General features: G+C 38.3%; 1 protein-coding gene across 1 annotated transcript in view; it reads right to left on the bottom strand.

Annotated features, from left to right (window-relative positions):
* The window catches only part of ndst3 (N-deacetylase/N-sulfotransferase (heparan glucosaminyl) 3), a 310454-nt gene that overhangs the window by 135500 nt on the left and 157454 nt on the right, over nucleotides 1-17500 (bottom strand). The window lies entirely within an intron of this gene.

Consider the following 17500-nt stretch of genomic DNA (forward strand, 5'->3'; position numbering starts at 1 on the left):
TCTGTGACACATCAAGTTGACACAAGTACGTCTCACGGCCACGCGGGACCACCGTGTTCATATGGATGATCAAAGAGACAAGACACACACACACACACACACACACGCACGCACACACACACACACACACACACACACACACACACACACACACACACACACACACACACACACACACGTTTGTGATTGGAGGACCTGGGGAGTGTCTGGAAGAAATGCTAACATTAGCCATTAAGATATAAATTATTTGTTGGGCTAGTGCATGAGGGATTGTGTGTCAGAATATTTGGGTCTGTGGATGTGAACACACACACACACACACACACACACACACACACACACACACACACACACACACACACACACACACACACACACACACACACACACACACACACACACACACACACACACACACACACACACAAGACCAGAGGGGGTTTGCTTTAAAGCATGAAGGTTGCCGAGGATACGTGGCGACAGCGATGTGGTTTGATGGATCAGCATCCAGCCGACCTGGAAAGCTGCTGCGAATACTGATGTGTCTACATGGATGTGTATACACACACACACACATTTATATATATATATATGCATGTCTTTGGAGGTGGGAGGGGCCTATCCCCAGGTGCATGTCTTTGGAGGTGGGAGGGGCCTATCCCTAGGTGTATGTCTTTAGAGGTGGGAGGGGCCTATCCCCAGGTGCATGTCTTTGGAGGTGGGAGGGGCCTATCCCTAGGTGCATGTCTTTGGAGGTGGGAGGGGCCTATCCCTAGGTGCATGTCTTTAGAGGTGGGAGGGGCCTATCCCCAGGTGCATGTCTTTGGAGGTGAGAGTAAGCCGGAGTACCCGGAGGGAACCCACACAGTCACGGGGACAACATGCAAACTCCACACAGAAAGATCCCGAGCCCGGGATTGAACTCAGGACCACTCAGGACCTTCGTATTGTGAGGCACATGCACTAACCCCTGTTCCACCGTGCTGCCCTTTTATTACATACATACTAATATTCTTGTGGTACTCGTCGGGTCAATCTGGGATCTCAGGAACTACATGTTGTGCCTTCTCATGTTTCATGTGTGCTGGTTGAGTATTAAGTCAAATTAGGACAACATTTGAAATGTACGGAGCCTCTCTGAAGCAAAACCATGAGCCAGGCACACTTAGATCCATATTCAGTTCCAAGTCACCGAGTCTTCACTTCTGCTCGTCCCTCAACGTTACACACAAATCCATTTGGCTGCTTTAGGCTTTAGTCCACAAGTAGTACACTTGGGACACTAATGAGTCTTTTAAAGTGCACAACGAGCCCATAAGCACAGACACAGGCACACTTGTTCTCACCACAGTTACATTTGGCTGCGATCTGGCTGTTAGGAACCAAGGCAGAGAAAAGACAAGCTTGTGTCCTCGGATGACTTGAACAGGTATTAGGGACTCGCACATTTCATTGGCCACGGTACCTTGGCTTTGAGGACTTCACTTCTCCAAAGTTGCTGAACTAAAAGTGTTCACAGCACCAAACTGCCCTATGGCCATTGTGCTGCTAGCAGCTGACAATACCGCCTTCAAGTGGCTAATGAGCGCTGCCTCACCCGTATTTGAAATATCAAATGTTTTACAGCAGAGTTTGCATTTAGCACGTCTTGGGTCAGTCTTCTATAACTTGTGTTTAACACTCTTTTAGAACTTATGCAGAAATGGTGCATTTTTCTCTGGCCCTACCTGAGCGAGTCAGCATCTGAAATGCATCACTCTGAAGGACTAGATTCAATATGCCCACTCCCCTACATGCAAAGTGTCATTGGGACACCACCCCCTACTCCTCGTTATGCCCACTCCCCTACATGCAAAGTGTCATTGGGACACCACCCCCTACTCCTCGTTATGCCCACTCCCCTACATGCAAAGTGTCATTGGGACACCACCCCCTACTCCTCGTTATGCCCACTCCCCTACATGCAAAGTGTCATTGGGACACCACCCCCTACTCCTCGTTATGCCCACTCCCCTACATGCAAAGTGTCATTGGGACACCACCCCCTACTCCTCGTTATGCCCACTCCCCTACATGCAAAGAGTCATTGGGACACCACCCCCTACTCCTCGTTATGCCCACTCCCCTACATGCAAAGTGTCATTGGGACACCACCCCCTACTCCTCGTTATGCCCACTCCCCTACATGCAAAGTGTCATTGGGACACCACCCCCTACTCCTCGTTATGCCCACTCCCCTACATGCAAAGAGTTATTGGGACATCACCCCCTACTCCTCGTTATGCCCACTCCCCTACATGCAAAGTGTCATTGGGACACCACCCCCTACTCCTCGTTATGCCCACTCCCCTACATGCAAAGAGTTATTGGGACATCACCCCCTACTCCTCGTTATGCCCACTCCCCTACATGCAAAGTGTCATTGGGACACCACCCCCTACTCCTCGTTATGCCCACTCCCCTACATGCAAAGTGTCATTGGGACACCACCCCCTACTCCTCGTTATGCCCACTCCCCTACATGCAAAGTGTCATTGGGACACCACCCCCTACTCCTCGTTATGCCCACTCCCCTACATGCAAAGAGTCATTGGGACACCACCCCCTACTCCTCGTTATGCCCACTCCCCTACATGCAAAGAGTTATTGGGACACCACCCCCTACTCCTCGTTATGCCCACTCCCCTACATGCAAAGTGTCATTGGGACACCACCCCCTACTCCTCGTTATGCCCACTCCCCTACATGCAAAGTGTCATTGGGACACCACCCCCTACTCCTCGTTATGCCCACTCCCCTACATGCAAAGAGTTATTGGGACACCACCCCCTACTCCTCGTTATGCCCACTCCCCTACATGCAAAGAGTTATTGGGACACCACCCCCTACTCCTCGTTATGCCCACTCCCCTACATGCAAAGTGTCATTGGGACACCACCCCCTACTCCTCGTTATGCCCACTCCCCTGCATGCAAAGAGTCATTGGGACACCACCCCCTACTCCTCGTTATGCCCACTCCCCTACATGCAAAGTGTCATTGGGACACCACCCCCTACTCCTCGTTATGCCCACTCCCCTACATGCAAAGTGTCATTGGGACACCACCCCCCTACTCCTCGTTATGCCCACTCCCCTACATGCAAAGTGTCATTGGGATACCACTACCTTCACAGGAATGTGCACAATGTAGGGATAGGGCTAAAAAGTAGGGCGAGGGGGTGTATTGGGTTTGGGCCTAAGCCTCATCCCCAAAGAAATTGCTGTACGGGTCACGGTGGATCAATGAAATTGTTTGCATTGAATCCAACACACTGTCACAATTATTCAGTTAGCCATTTAGCGTGTTACGCACTTGTCCTCACCATGAAGGAGAGGTGGTGAAATGCACACAACGCAGCCCCAAAGCCAAAGGCGATGGACCCAGCCATGGAAATTGTGGAGGTTTCAGTGTGCAGGTGGAGGAGAAGGACAAAGAGCTACAGCTTGTGTTACAGTCACAGTCTTTTGTTGCATTTGTAAATACATATTTCATGGTTTCTTCGCTACACCTGTACACGCCCATATATGGACAAAACTAAAAATTGCTGCTAAAATGACGGGGACGCAGCTAATATTTAGGTGCACTCTATAGCACAGAAGTTAATACGTTGAACTTTCATGTCACCAAATTCCTTGAAAATAAAAATGCATTGTTTTTTGGACACAATGGGTATGTTTTCCTTTTTTTTTAATCACTCAATCAGAGTTAATTTTGTTGAATAAAAATGTTTGACTTGGTTTTGATGGACAACCTATGTCTCCCTGATTAGACGGTAGCCCATCCAAACAAATGCACGTTGACTAAAACAATGAGGAAATTCACCCACACTTTAGTCAACAAATAAAAACAAGACAAAATCCGATCATATTTAATTTTGTCTTTTTGTTCTTATCCAATCACAGTTCCATGTGGTCGAGGGGCGGGGAGGGTGAGGGGGATCCAATCAGAACGACTAAGGCACATCTTTTGATTTTTCACTGGGACTATTGTTACACACCTCAATAGGGACGGCGTGGCGAAGTTGGTAGAGTGGCCGTGCCAGCAATCGGAGGGTTGCTGATTACTGGGGTTCAATCCCCACCTTCTACCATCCGAGTCACGTCCGTTGTGTCCTTGGGCAAGACACTTCACCCTTGCTCCTGATGGCTGCTGGTTAGCGCCTTGCATGGCAGCTCCCTCCATCAGTGTGTGAATGTGTGTGTGAATGGGTGAATGTGGAAATACTGCCAAAGCGCTTTGAGTACCTTGAAGGTAGAAAAGCGCTATATACCGTAATTTCCGGACTATAAGCCGCTACTTTTTCCCCTGGTTCTGGTCCCTGCGGCTTATACAAGGGTGCGGCTTATTTACGGCCTGTTCTTCTCCGACACCGACGAAGAGGATTTCGGTGGTTTTAGTACGCAGGAGGAAGACGATGACACAATGATTAAAGACTGACTTTTCATATACCGGTAGGCTGGTTATTTTGATAACGTACAGGCGAGCACTTTGCATTACTTTGCACCGTTGTATTATTTGTACTCTGCACAAATGCTGTTCGCCATGTCAAAGATGTGAAAGTTTGATTGAAAGATTGAAAGATTTATTGTTAATAAATGGGACGCTTTGCGTTCCCAAACTGTCATCTCTGTCCCGACAATCCCCTCCGTGGTAGCAGGAACCCCTATATACTACGCTAATTACACTATATACTACGCTAATTACACTATATACTACGCTAATTACACTATATACTACGCTAATTACACATCAAAACCCTGCGGCTTATAGTCGGGTGCGGCTTATTTATGGAGCAATCTGTATTTTCCCCTAAATTTAGCTGGTGCGGCTTATAGTCAGGTGCGGCTTATAGTCCGGAAATTACGGTAAGTATAACCCTTTTATCATTGAATAAAATATGTCTTCTACACCTGGAAGATAGAGAAGACAATTCTCCTGTGGCTTGATTGTCTGCGGTAGAAATGCAAGCGACTTGACACGCCGTCTGCAAGCTAATCATCCGGACATCAGTAACTCATGTTTGGAAATGACTGCAAGTAAGCTAAATGTGAAATGCACTTGTTGAAAAATGTTGTGTCATTTGAATTGACTGAAGTGACTCTAAAACTAAATCAATTTAGATGAGACTAAAACTAAAATATCGTAGATTCTGGCCTACAAGTCGCTACTTTTTTCTTACGCTTGTAGAACGGTGCGGCTAATGTTGGGATTTTTCTTTGCTAACGGCTATTATGTTTTGTGTTCAATAGTTTTCAATAAACTCAAGCAAAGGAACTAAAAATGTATGTTACTGTTTGTGCCACGGCGCCAACTGTTGGACGAGTTCGCTCACTGCAGGTGTTTGGGGTTGAAAATGTACTTCCTGTCTTAATGCCTCCAACTTGAAGTAAAACCGTCCTTTGCGTTTCTGCTCGAAAGGATTCTTCATTCATCAGTCCAAGCAACATTGGAAAGTTTTACAATACAACTAAAACAGCTCACACTTACTAAAGCGTCCCATGCATATTTGCACATGCTATCATAAGGTGATGAAGGTAGCGTTGTTAGCATTAGCACATTTTCTAACACATTTATGAGTGTCTGTGTTAGTATTATTAACCCACAGTGGCGTTCTTTTTGTATTGTTTCACTTTCACAAATCCCTCAGTAAATTCACCAAAACTGTGGGTTGGAAATGCACTTCTTGTTTTCTGCCTTGAACCAGAAGTATAACCGTCTATAGTATTTCTTCTCAAAAGGATTCTTCATTTATCACTCTGAACAACGTTTGTAAGTTTTCTAATATCCATCCATCCATCTTCAACCGCTTATCCGGAATGGGGTCGCGGGGACAACAGCTCCAGCAGACTTCCCTCTCCAGAGCAACATTAGCGACTTCCTCCTGGGGAATCCTGAAGCGTTCCCAGGCCAGATAGGAGATGTAATCCCCCCATCTGGTCCTTGGCCTGCCGCGGGGCCTCCTCCCAGTGGGACGTGCAACGAGGACCTCCCTAGGGAGACGCTGGTGAGGCATCCGCACGAGATGCCCGAACCACCTAAGCTGGCTCCTTTCCAAGCCAAGGAGCAGCGGCTCTACTCCGAGTCTCTCTCGGGTGACTGCACTTCTCACCCTATCTCTAAGGGAGATGCCAGCCACCCTTCTGAGGAAACTCATTTCGGCCGCTTGTATCCGCGATCTTATTCTACATTCCTACTCTCACCTATGGTCATGAAGTGTGGGTCATGACCGAAAGTTTTCTAATATAACTAAAACAATTCTTACTTACTAAACCATCCCATGTGTGATGTCTGTAGGAGTGTTTTTCATGCACATTTGTACTTGTAATCATGCTAGCGTTTACCAGTGTGCGTGTTAGTATTATTAACATATAATGACATTCTTTTTGTCATCTTTCAGTTTTTGTAAATTCACCAAAACGTCATCGTGGAGTTATTGAGTCTGTTTAGCTGTTTGGAGAGCTAGCTTCCGCAGCTAGTGGGTCCATGACCATGACTTCTGTTTTGTTTGATCAGCTGTTTTACTGCCGTGTTTCAGACACTGTTTGGAAACAATTATGGTATGTAAATAAACACAAATATTCCCGTGTAAATAACTAATTCCACAACGTATATATGTGCGGCTAATATACGGAAATCTGCGGCTTATATACCGGTGCGCTCTGTAGTCTGGGAAACAGGATGTATTCATGTGACCTTACATGTCACAAACATTCTTTAACAAAAGACTGGAATTCCTTACAGCCACAAAGTGTAGCTATAATGACACAATGCTAATTGCTAATATGTCTCCTTTCAGTCATCCAGCCTGGGTTGTTTATTCCCCCATTTTAGCCCACTTAGTTGCACATACAACCCTCCTACAGATTGAAGTGTTATTGCTACTAAAAAGAAAGCCACTCATGCTTTCATCCCTCCTTTCCTCTCCTGGAGCCCATTTAGCTTTATCTCCGTCTCCAGCGTGGATAATTGAAAGCTGAATGTCAATACGCCAAATCATTCCCATTCAATTTATTCTGTCCGCTTCAGTCAACAGCTACTGGGTTTCTATTCCCTCATCTTTTAATGCTACTGGGTTTCTATTCCCTCATCTTTTAATGCTACTGTGTTTCTATTCCATCATCTTTTAATGCTACTGTGTTTCTATTCCCTCATCTTTTAATGCTACTGTGTTTCTATTCCATCATCTTTTAATGCTACTGTGTTTCTATTCCATCATCTTTTAATGCTACTGGGTTTCTATTCCCTCATCTTTTAATGCTACTGTGTTTCTATTCCATCATCTTTTAATGCTACTGTGTTTCTATTCCCTCATCTTTTAATGCTACTGTGTTTCTATTCCATCATCTTTTAATGCTACTGTGTTTCTATTCCCTCATCTTTTAATGCTACTGTGTTTCTATTCCATCATCTTTTAATGCTACTGTGTTTCTATTCCCTCATCTTTTAATGCTACTGTGTTTCTATTCCCTCATCTTTTAATGCTACTGTGTTTCTATTCCACCATCTTTTAATGCTACTGTGTTTCTATTCCCTCATCTTTTAATGCTACTGTGTTTCTATTCCCTCATCTTTTAATGCTACTGTGTTTCTATTCCCTCATCTTTTAATGCTACTGTGTTTATATTCCCTCATCTTTTAATGCTACTGTGTTTCTATTCCATCATCTTTTAATGCTACTGTGTTTCTATTCCCTCATCTTTTAATGCTACTGTGTTTCTATTCCCTCATCTTTTAATGCTACTGTGTTTCTATTCCATCATCTTTTAATGCTACTGTGTTTCTATTCCATCATCTTTTAATGCTACTGTGTTTCTATTCCCTCATCTTTTAATGCTACTGTGTTTCTATTCCATCATCTTTTAATGCTACTGTGTTTCTATTCCCTCATATTTTAATGCTACTGTGTTTCTATTCCCTCATCTTTTAATGCTACTGTGTTTCTATTCCCTCATCTTTTAATGCTACTGTGTTTCTATTCCATCATCTTTTAATGCTACTGTGTTTCTATTCCCTCATCTTTTAATGCTACTGTGTTTCTATTCCATCATCTTTTAATGCTACTGTGTTTCTATTCCCTCATCTTTTAATGCTACTGTGTTTCTATTCCCTCATCTTTTAATGCTACTGTGTTTCTATTCCCTCATCTTTTAATGCTACTGTGTTTCTATTCCCTCATCTTTTAATGCTACTGTGTTTCTATTCCCTCATTTTTTAATGCTACTGTGTTTCTATTCCCTCATATTTTAATGCTACTGTGTTTCTATTCCATCATCTTTTAATGCTACTGTGTTTCTATTCCATCATCTTTTAATGCTACTGTGTTTCTATTCCCTCATATTTTAATGCTACTGTGTTTCTATTCCATCATCTTTTAATGCTACTGTGTTTCTATTCCCTCATCTATTAATGCTACTGGGTTTCTATTCCATCATATTTTAATGCTACTTTGTTTCTATTCCATCATCTTTTAATGCTACTGTGTTTCTATTCCCTCATATTTTAATGCTACTGTGTTTCTATCACAGTAGCATCTTTTAATGCTACTGTGTTTCTATTCCCTCATCTTTTAATGCTACTGTGTTTCTATTCCCTCATCTTTTAATGCTACTGTGTTTCTATTCCATCATCTTTTAATGCTACTGTGTTTCTATTCCCTCATCTTTTAATGCTACTGTGTTTCTATTCCATCATCTTTTAATGCTACTGTGTTTCTATTCCCTCATCTTTTAATGCTACTGTGTTTCTATTCCCTCATCTTTTAATGCTACTGTGTTTCTATTCCATCATCTTTTAATGCTACTGTGTTTCTATTCCATCATCTTTTAATGCTACTGTGTTTCTATTCCATCATCTTTTAATGCTACTGTGTTTCTATTCCATCATCTTTTAATGCTACTGTGTTTCTATTCCATCATCGTTTAATGCTACTGTGTTTCTATTCCCTCATATTTTAATGCTACTGTGTTTCTATTCCATCATCTTTTAATGCTACTGTGTTTCTATTCCCTCATCTTTTAATGCTACTGTGTTTCTATTCCATCATCTTTTAATGCTACTGTGTTTCTATTCCCTCATCTTTTAATGCTACTGTGTTTCTATTCCCTCATCTTTTAATGCTACTGTGTTTCTATTCCATCATCTTTTAATGCTACTGTGTTTCTATTCCATCATCTTTTAATGCTACTGTGTTTCTATTCCATCATCTTTTAATGCTACTGTGTTTCTATTCCATCATCTATTAATGCTACTGTGTTTCTATTCCATCATCTTTTAATGCTACTGTGTTTCTATTCCATCATCTTTTAATGCTACTGTGTTTCTATTCCCTCATCTTTTAATGCTACTGTGTTTCTATTCCATCATCTTTTAATGCTACTGTGTTTCTATTCCCTCATCTTTTAATGCTACTGTGTTTCTATTCCCTCATCTTTTAATGCTACTGTGTTTCTATTCCATCATCTTTTAATGCTACTGTGTTTCTATTCCATCATCTTTTAATGCTACTGTGTTTCTATTCCATCATCTTTTAATGCTACTGTGTTTCTATTCCATCATCTTTTAATGCTACTGTGTTTCTATTCCATCATCTTTTAATGCTACTGTGTTTCTATTCCCTCATATTTTAATGCTACTGTGTTTCCATTCCATCATCTTTTAATGCTACTGTGTTTCTATTCCCTCATCTTTTAATGCTACTGTGTTTCTATTCCATCATCTTTTAATGCTACTGTGTTTCTATTCCCTCATCTTTTAATGCTACTGGGTTTCTATTCCCTCATCTTTTAATGCTACTGTGTTTCTATTCCATCATCTTTTAATGCTACTGTGTTTCTATTCCCTCATCTTTTAATGCTACTGTGTTTCTATTCCATCATCTTTTAATGCTACTGTGTTTCTATTCCCTCATCTTTTAATGCTACTGTGTTTCTATTCCCTCATCTTTTAATGCTACTGTGTTTCTATTCCACCATCTTTTAATGCTACTGTGTTTCTATTCCCTCATCTTTTAATGCTACTGTGTTTCTATTCCCTCATCTTTTAATGCTACTGTGTTTCTATTCCCTCATCTTTTAATGCTACTGTGTTTATATTCCCTCATCTTTTAATGCTACTGTGTTTCTATTCCATCATCTTTTAATGCTACTGTGTTTCTATTCCCTCATCTTTTAATGCTACTGTGTTTCTATTCCCTCATCTTTTAATGCTACTGTGTTTCTATTCCATCATCTTTTAATGCTACTGTGTTTCTATTCCATCATCTTTTAATGCTACTGTGTTTCTATTCCCTCATCTTTTAATGCTACTGTGTTTCTATTCCATCATCTTTTAATGCTACTGTGTTTCTATTCCCTCATATTTTAATGCTACTGTGTTTCTATTCCCTCATCTTTTAATGCTACTGTGTTTCTATTCCCTCATCTTTTAATGCTACTGTGTTTCTATTCCATCATCTTTTAATGCTACAGTGTTTCTATTCCCTCATCTTTTAATGCTACTGTGTTTCTATTCCATCATCTTTTAATGCTACTGTGTTTCTATTCCCTCATCTTTTAATGCTACTGTGTTTCTATTCCCTCATCTTTTAATGCTACTGTGTTTCTATTCCCTCATCTTTTAATGCTACTGTGTTTCTATTCCACCATCTTTTAATGCTACTGTGTTTCTATTCCCTCATTTTTTAATGCTACTGTGTTTCTATTCCCTCATATTTTAATGCTACTGTGTTTCTATTCCATCATCTTTTAATGCTACTGTGTTTCTATTCCATCATCTTTTAATGCTACTGTGTTTCTATTCCCTCATATTTTAATGCTACTGTGTTTCTATTCCATCATCTTTTAATGCTACTGTGTTTCTATTCCCTCATCTATTAATGCTACTGGGTTTCTATTCCATCATATTTTAATGCTACTTTGTTTCTATTCCATCATCTTTTAATGCTACTGTGTTTCTATTCCCTCATATTTTAATGCTACTGTGTTTCTATTCCACCATCTTTTAATGCTACTGTGTTTCTATTCCCTCATCTTTTAATGCTACTGTGTTTCTATTCCCTCATCTTTTAATGCTACTGTGTTTCTATTCCATCATCTTTTAATGCTACTGTGTTTCTATTCCCTCATCTTTTAATGCTACTGTGTTTCTATTCCATCATCTTTTAATGCTAATGTGTTTCTATTCCCTCATCTTTTAATGCTACTGTGTTTCTATTCCCTCATCTTTTAATGCTACTGTGTTTCTATTCCATCATCTTTTAATGCTACTGTGTTTCTATTCCATCATCTTTTAATGCTACTGTGTTTCTATTCCATCATCTTTTAATGCTACTGTGTTTCTATTCCATCATCTTTTAATGCTACTGTGTTTCTATTCCATCATCTTTTAATGCTACTGTGTTTCTATTCCCTCATATTTTAATGCTACTGTGTTTCTATTCCATCATCTTTTAATGCTACTGTGTTTCTATTCCCTCATCTTTTAATGCTACTGTGTTTCTATTCCATCATCTTTTAATGCTACTGTGTTTCTATTCCCTCATCTTTTAATGCTACTGTGTTTCTATTCCCTCATCTTTTAATGCTACTGTGTTTCTATTCCATCATCTTTTAATGCTACTGTGTTTCTATTCCATCATCTTTTAATGCTACTGTGTTTCTATTCCATCATCTTTTAATGCTACTGTGTTTCTATTCCATCATCTATTAATGCTACTGTGTTTCTATTCCATCATCTTTTAATGCTACTGTGTTTCTATTCCATCATCTTTTAATGCTACTGTGTTTCTATTCCCTCATCTTTTAATGCTACTGTGTTTCTATTCCATCATCTTTTAATGCTACTGTGTTTCTATTCCCTCATCTTTTAATGCTACTGTGTTTCTATTCCCTCATCTTTTAATGCTACTGTGTTTCTATTCCATCATCTTTTAATGCTACTGTGTTTCTATTCCATCATCTTTTAATGCTACTGTGTTTCTATTCCATCATCTTTTAATGCTACTGTGTTTCTATTCCATCATCTTTTAATGCTACTGTGTTTCTATTCCATCATCTTTTAATGCTACTGTGTTTCTATTCCCTCATATTTTAATGCTACTGTGTTTCTATTCCATCATCTTTTAATGCTACTGTGTTTCTATTCCCTCATCTTTTAATGCTACTGTGTTTCTATTCCATCATCTTTTAATGCTACTGTGTTTCTATTCCCTCATCTTTTAATGCTACTGTGTTTCTATTCCCTCATCTTTTAATGCTACTGTGTTTCTATTCCACCATCTTTTAATGATACTGTGTTTCTATTCCCTCATCTTTTAATGCTACTGTGTTTCTATTCCCTCATCTTTTAATGCTACTGTGTTTCTATTCCATCATCTTTTAATGCTACTGTGTTTCTATTCCCTCATCTTTTAATGCTACTGTGTTTCTATTCCATCATCTTTTAATGCTACTGTGTTTCTATTCCCTCATCTTTTAATGCTACTGTGTTTCTATTCCCTCATCTTTTAATGCTACTGTGTTTCTATTCCATCATCTTTTAATGCTACTGTGTTTCTATTCCATCATCTTTTAATGCTACTGTGTTTCTATTCCATCATCTTTTAATGCTACTGTGTTTCTATTCCATCATCTTTTAATGCTACTGTGTTTCTATTCCATCATCTTTTAATGCTACTGTGTTTCTATTCCCTCATATTTTAATGCTACTGTGTTTCTATTCCATCATCTTTTAATGCTACTGTGTTTCTATTCCCTCATCTTTTAATGCTACTGTGTTTCTATTCCATCATCTTTTAATGCTACTGTGTTTCTATTCCCTCATCTTTTAATGCTACTGTGTTTCTATTCCCTCATCTTTTAATGCTACTGTGTTTCTATTCCATCATCTTTTAATGCTACTGTGTTTCTATTCCATCATCTTTTAATGCTACTGTGTTTCTATTCCATCATCTTTTAATGCTACTGTGTTTCTATTCCATCATCTTTTAATGCTACTGTGTTTCTATTCCATCATCTTTTAATGCTACTGGGTTTCTATTCCCTCATCTTTTAATGCTACTGTGTTTCTATTCCATCATCTTTTAATGCTACTGTGTTTCTATTCCCTCATCTTTTAATGCTACTGTGTTTCTATTCCATCATCTTTTAATGCTACTGTGTTTCTATTCCCTCATCTTTTAATGCTACTGTGTTTCTATTCCATCATCTTTTAATGCTACTGTGTTTCTATTCCCTCATCTTTTAATGCTACTGTGTTTCTATTCCCTCATCTTTTAATGCTACTGTGTTTCTATTCCACCATCTTTTAATGCTACTGTGTTTCTATTCCCTCATCTTTTAATGCTACTGTGTTTCTATTCCCTCATCTTTTAATGCTACTGTGTTTCTATTCCCTCATCTTTTAATGCTACTGTGTTTATATTCCCTCATCTTTTAATGCTACTGTGTTTCTATTCCATCATCTTTTAATGCTACTGTGTTTCTATTCCCTCATCTTTTAATGCTACTGTGTTTCTATTCCCTCATCTTTTAATGCTACTGTGTTTCTATTCCATCATCTTTTAATGCTACTGTGTTTCTATTCCATCATCTTTTAATGCTACTGTGTTTCTATTCCCTCATCTTTTAATGCTACTGTGTTTCTATTCCATCATCTTTTAATGCTACTGTGTTTCTATTCCCTCATATTTTAATGCTACTGTGTTTCTATTCCCTCATCTTTTAATGCTACTGTGTTTCTATTCCCTCATCTTTTAATGCTACTGTGTTTCTATTCCATCATCTTTTAATGCTACTGTGTTTCTATTCCCTCATCTTTTAATGCTACTGTGTTTCTATTCCATCATCTTTTAATGCTACTGTGTTTCTATTCCCTCATCTTTTAATGCTACTGTGTTTCTATTCCCTCATCTTTTAATGCTACTGTGTTTCTATTCCCTCATCTTTTAATGCTACTGTGTTTCTATTCCCTCATCTTTTAATGCTACTGTGTTTCTATTCCCTCATTTTTTAATGCTACTGTGTTTCTATTCCCTCATATTTTAATGCTACTGTGTTTCTATTCCATCATCTTTTAATGCTACTGTGTTTCTATTCCATCATCTTTTAATGCTACTGTGTTTCTATTCCCTCATATTTTAATGCTACTGTGTTTCTATTCCATCATCTTTTAATGCTACTGTGTTTCTATTCCCTCATCTATTAATGCTACTGGGTTTCTATTCCATCATATTTTAATGCTACTTTGTTTCTATTCCATCATCTTTTAATGCTACTGTGTTTCTATTCCCTCATATTTTAATGCTACTGTGTTTCTATTCCACCATCTTTTAATGCTACTGTGTTTCTATTCCCTCATCTTTTAATGCTACTGTGTTTCTATTCCCTCATCTTTTAATGCTACTGTGTTTCTATTCCATCATCTTTTAATGCTACTGTGTTTCTATTCCCTCATCTTTTAATGCTACTGTGTTTCTATTCCATCATCTTTTAATGCTACTGTGTTTCTATTCCCTCATCTTTTAATGCTACTGTGTTTCTATTCCCTCATCTTTTAATGCTACTGTGTTTCTATTCCATCATCTTTTAATGCTACTGTGTTTCTATTCCATCATCTTTTAATGCTACTGTGTTTCTATTCCATCATCTTTTAATGCTACTGTGTTTCTATTCCATCATCTTTTAATGCTACTGTGTTTCTATTCCATCATCTTTTAATGCTACTGTGTTTCTATTCCATCATCTTTTAATGCTACTGTGTTTCTATTCCCTCATCTTTTAATGCTACTGTGTTTCTATTCCATCATCTTTTAATGCTACTGTGTTTCTATTCCCTCATCTTTTAATGCTACTGTGTTTCTATTCCCTCATCTTTTAATGCTACTGTGTTTCTATTCCATCATCTTTTAATGCTACTGTGTTTCTATTCCATCATCTTTTAATGCTACTGTGTTTCTATTCCATCATCTTTTAATGCTACTGTGTTTCTATTCCATCATCTATTAATGCTACTGTGTTTCTATTCCATCATCTTTTAATGCTACTGTGTTTCTATTCCATCATCTTTTAATGCTACTGTGTTTCTATTCCCTCATCTTTTAATGCTACTGTGTTTCTATTCCATCATCTTTTAATGCTACTGTGTTTCTATTCCCTCATCTTTTAATGCTACTGTGTTTCTATTCCCTCATCTTTTAATGCTACTGTGTTTCTATTCCATCATCTTTTAATGCTACTGTGTTTCTATTCCATCATCTTTTAATGCTACTGTGTTTCTATTCCATCATCTTTTAATGCTACTGTGTTTCTATTCCATCATCTTTTAATGCTACTGTGTTTCTATTCCATCATCTTTTAATGCTACTGTGTTTCTATTCCCTCATATTTTAATGCTACTGTGTTTCCATTCCATCATCTTTTAATGCTACTGTGTTTCTATTCCCTCATCTTTTAATGCTACTGTGTTTCTATTCCATCATCTTTTAATGCTACTGTGTTTCTATTCCCTCATCTTTTAATGCTACTGGGTTTCTATTCCCTCATCTTTTAATGCTACTGTGTTTCTATTCCATCATCTTTTAATGCTACTGTGTTTCTATTCCCTCATCTTTTAATGCTACTGTGTTTCTATTCCATCATCTTTTAATGCTACTGTGTTTCTATTCCCTCATCTTTTAATGCTACTGTGTTTCTATTCCCTCATCTTTTAATGCTACTGTGTTTCTATTCCACCATCTTTTAATGCTACTGTGTTTCTATTCCCTCATCTTTTAATGCTACTGTGTTTCTATTCCCTCATCTTTTAATGCTACTGTGTTTCTATTCCCTCATCTTTTAATGCTACTGTGTTTATATTCCCTCATCTTTTAATGCTACTGTGTTTCTATTCCATCATCTTTTAATGCTACTGTGTTTCTATTCCCTCATCTTTTAATGCTACTGTGTTTCTATTCCCTCATCTTTTAATGCTACTGTGTTTCTATTCCATCATCTTTTAATGCTACTGTGTTTCTATTCCATCATCTTTTAATGCTACTGTGTTTCTATTCCCTCATCTTTTAATGCTACTGTGTTTCTATTCCATCATCTTTTAATGCTACTGTGTTTCTATTCCCTCATATTTTAATGCTACTGTGTTTCTATTCCCTCATCTTTTAATGCTACTGTGTTTCTATTCCCTCATCTTTTAATGCTACTGTGTTTCTATTCCATCATCTTTTAATGCTACAGTGTTTCTATTCCCTCATCTTTTAATGCTACTGTGTTTCTATTCCATCATCTTTTAATGCTACTGTGTTTCTATTCCCTCATCTTTTAATGCTACTGTGTTTCTATTCCCTCATCTTTTAATGCTACTGTGTTTCTATTCCCTCATCTTTTAATGCTACTGTGTTTCTATTCCCTCATCTTTTAATGCTACTGTGTTTCTATTCCCTCATTTTTTAATGCTACTGTGTTTCTATTCCCTCATATTTTAATGCTACTGTGTTTCTATTCCATCATCTTTTAATGCTACTGTGTTTCTATTCCATCATCTTTTAATGCTACTGTGTTTCTATTCCCTCATATTTTAATGCTACTGTGTTTCTATTCCATCATCTTTTAATGCTACTGTGTTTCTATTCCCTCATCTATTAATGCTACTGGGTTTCTATTCCATCATATTTTAATGCTACTTTGTTTCTATTCCATCATCTTTTAATGCTACTGTGTTTCTATTCCCTCATATTTTAATGCTACTGTGTTTCTATTCCACCATCTTTTAATGCTACTGTGTTTCTATTCCCTCATCTTTTAATGCTACTGTGTTTCTATTCCCTCATCTTTTAATGCTACTGTGTTTCTATTCCATCATCTTTTAATGCTACTGTGTTTCTATTCCCTCATCTTTTAATGCTACTGTGTTTCTATTCCATCATCTTTTAATGCTACTGTGTTTCTATTCCCTCATCTTTTAATGCTACTGTGTTTCTATTCCCTCATCTTTTAATGCTACTGTGTTTCTATTCCATCATCTTTTAATGCTACTGTGTTTCTATTCCATCATCTTTTAATGCTACTGTGTTTCTATTCCATCATCTTTTAATGCTACTGTGTTTCTATTCCATCATCTTTTAATGCTACTGTGTTTCTATTCCATCATCTTTTAATGCTACTGTGTTTCTATTCCCTCATATTTTAATGCTACTGTGTTTCTATTCCATCATCTTTTAATGCTACTGTGTTTCTATTCCCTCATCTTTTAATGCTACTGTGTTTCTATTCCATCATCTTTTAATGCTACTGTGTTTCTATTCCCTCATCTTTTAATGCTACTGTGTTTCTATTCCCTCATCTTTTAATGCTACTGTGTTTCTATTCCATCATCTTTTAATGCTACTGTGTTTCTATTCCATCATCTTTTAATGCTACTGTGTTTCTATTCCATCATCTTTTAATGCTACTGTGTTTCTATTCCATCAT

Source organism: Entelurus aequoreus, linkage group LG18 (genome assembly GCF_033978785.1).
Source record: "Entelurus aequoreus isolate RoL-2023_Sb linkage group LG18, RoL_Eaeq_v1.1, whole genome shotgun sequence".
Taxonomy (NCBI): Eukaryota; Metazoa; Chordata; class Actinopteri; order Syngnathiformes; family Syngnathidae; genus Entelurus; species Entelurus aequoreus.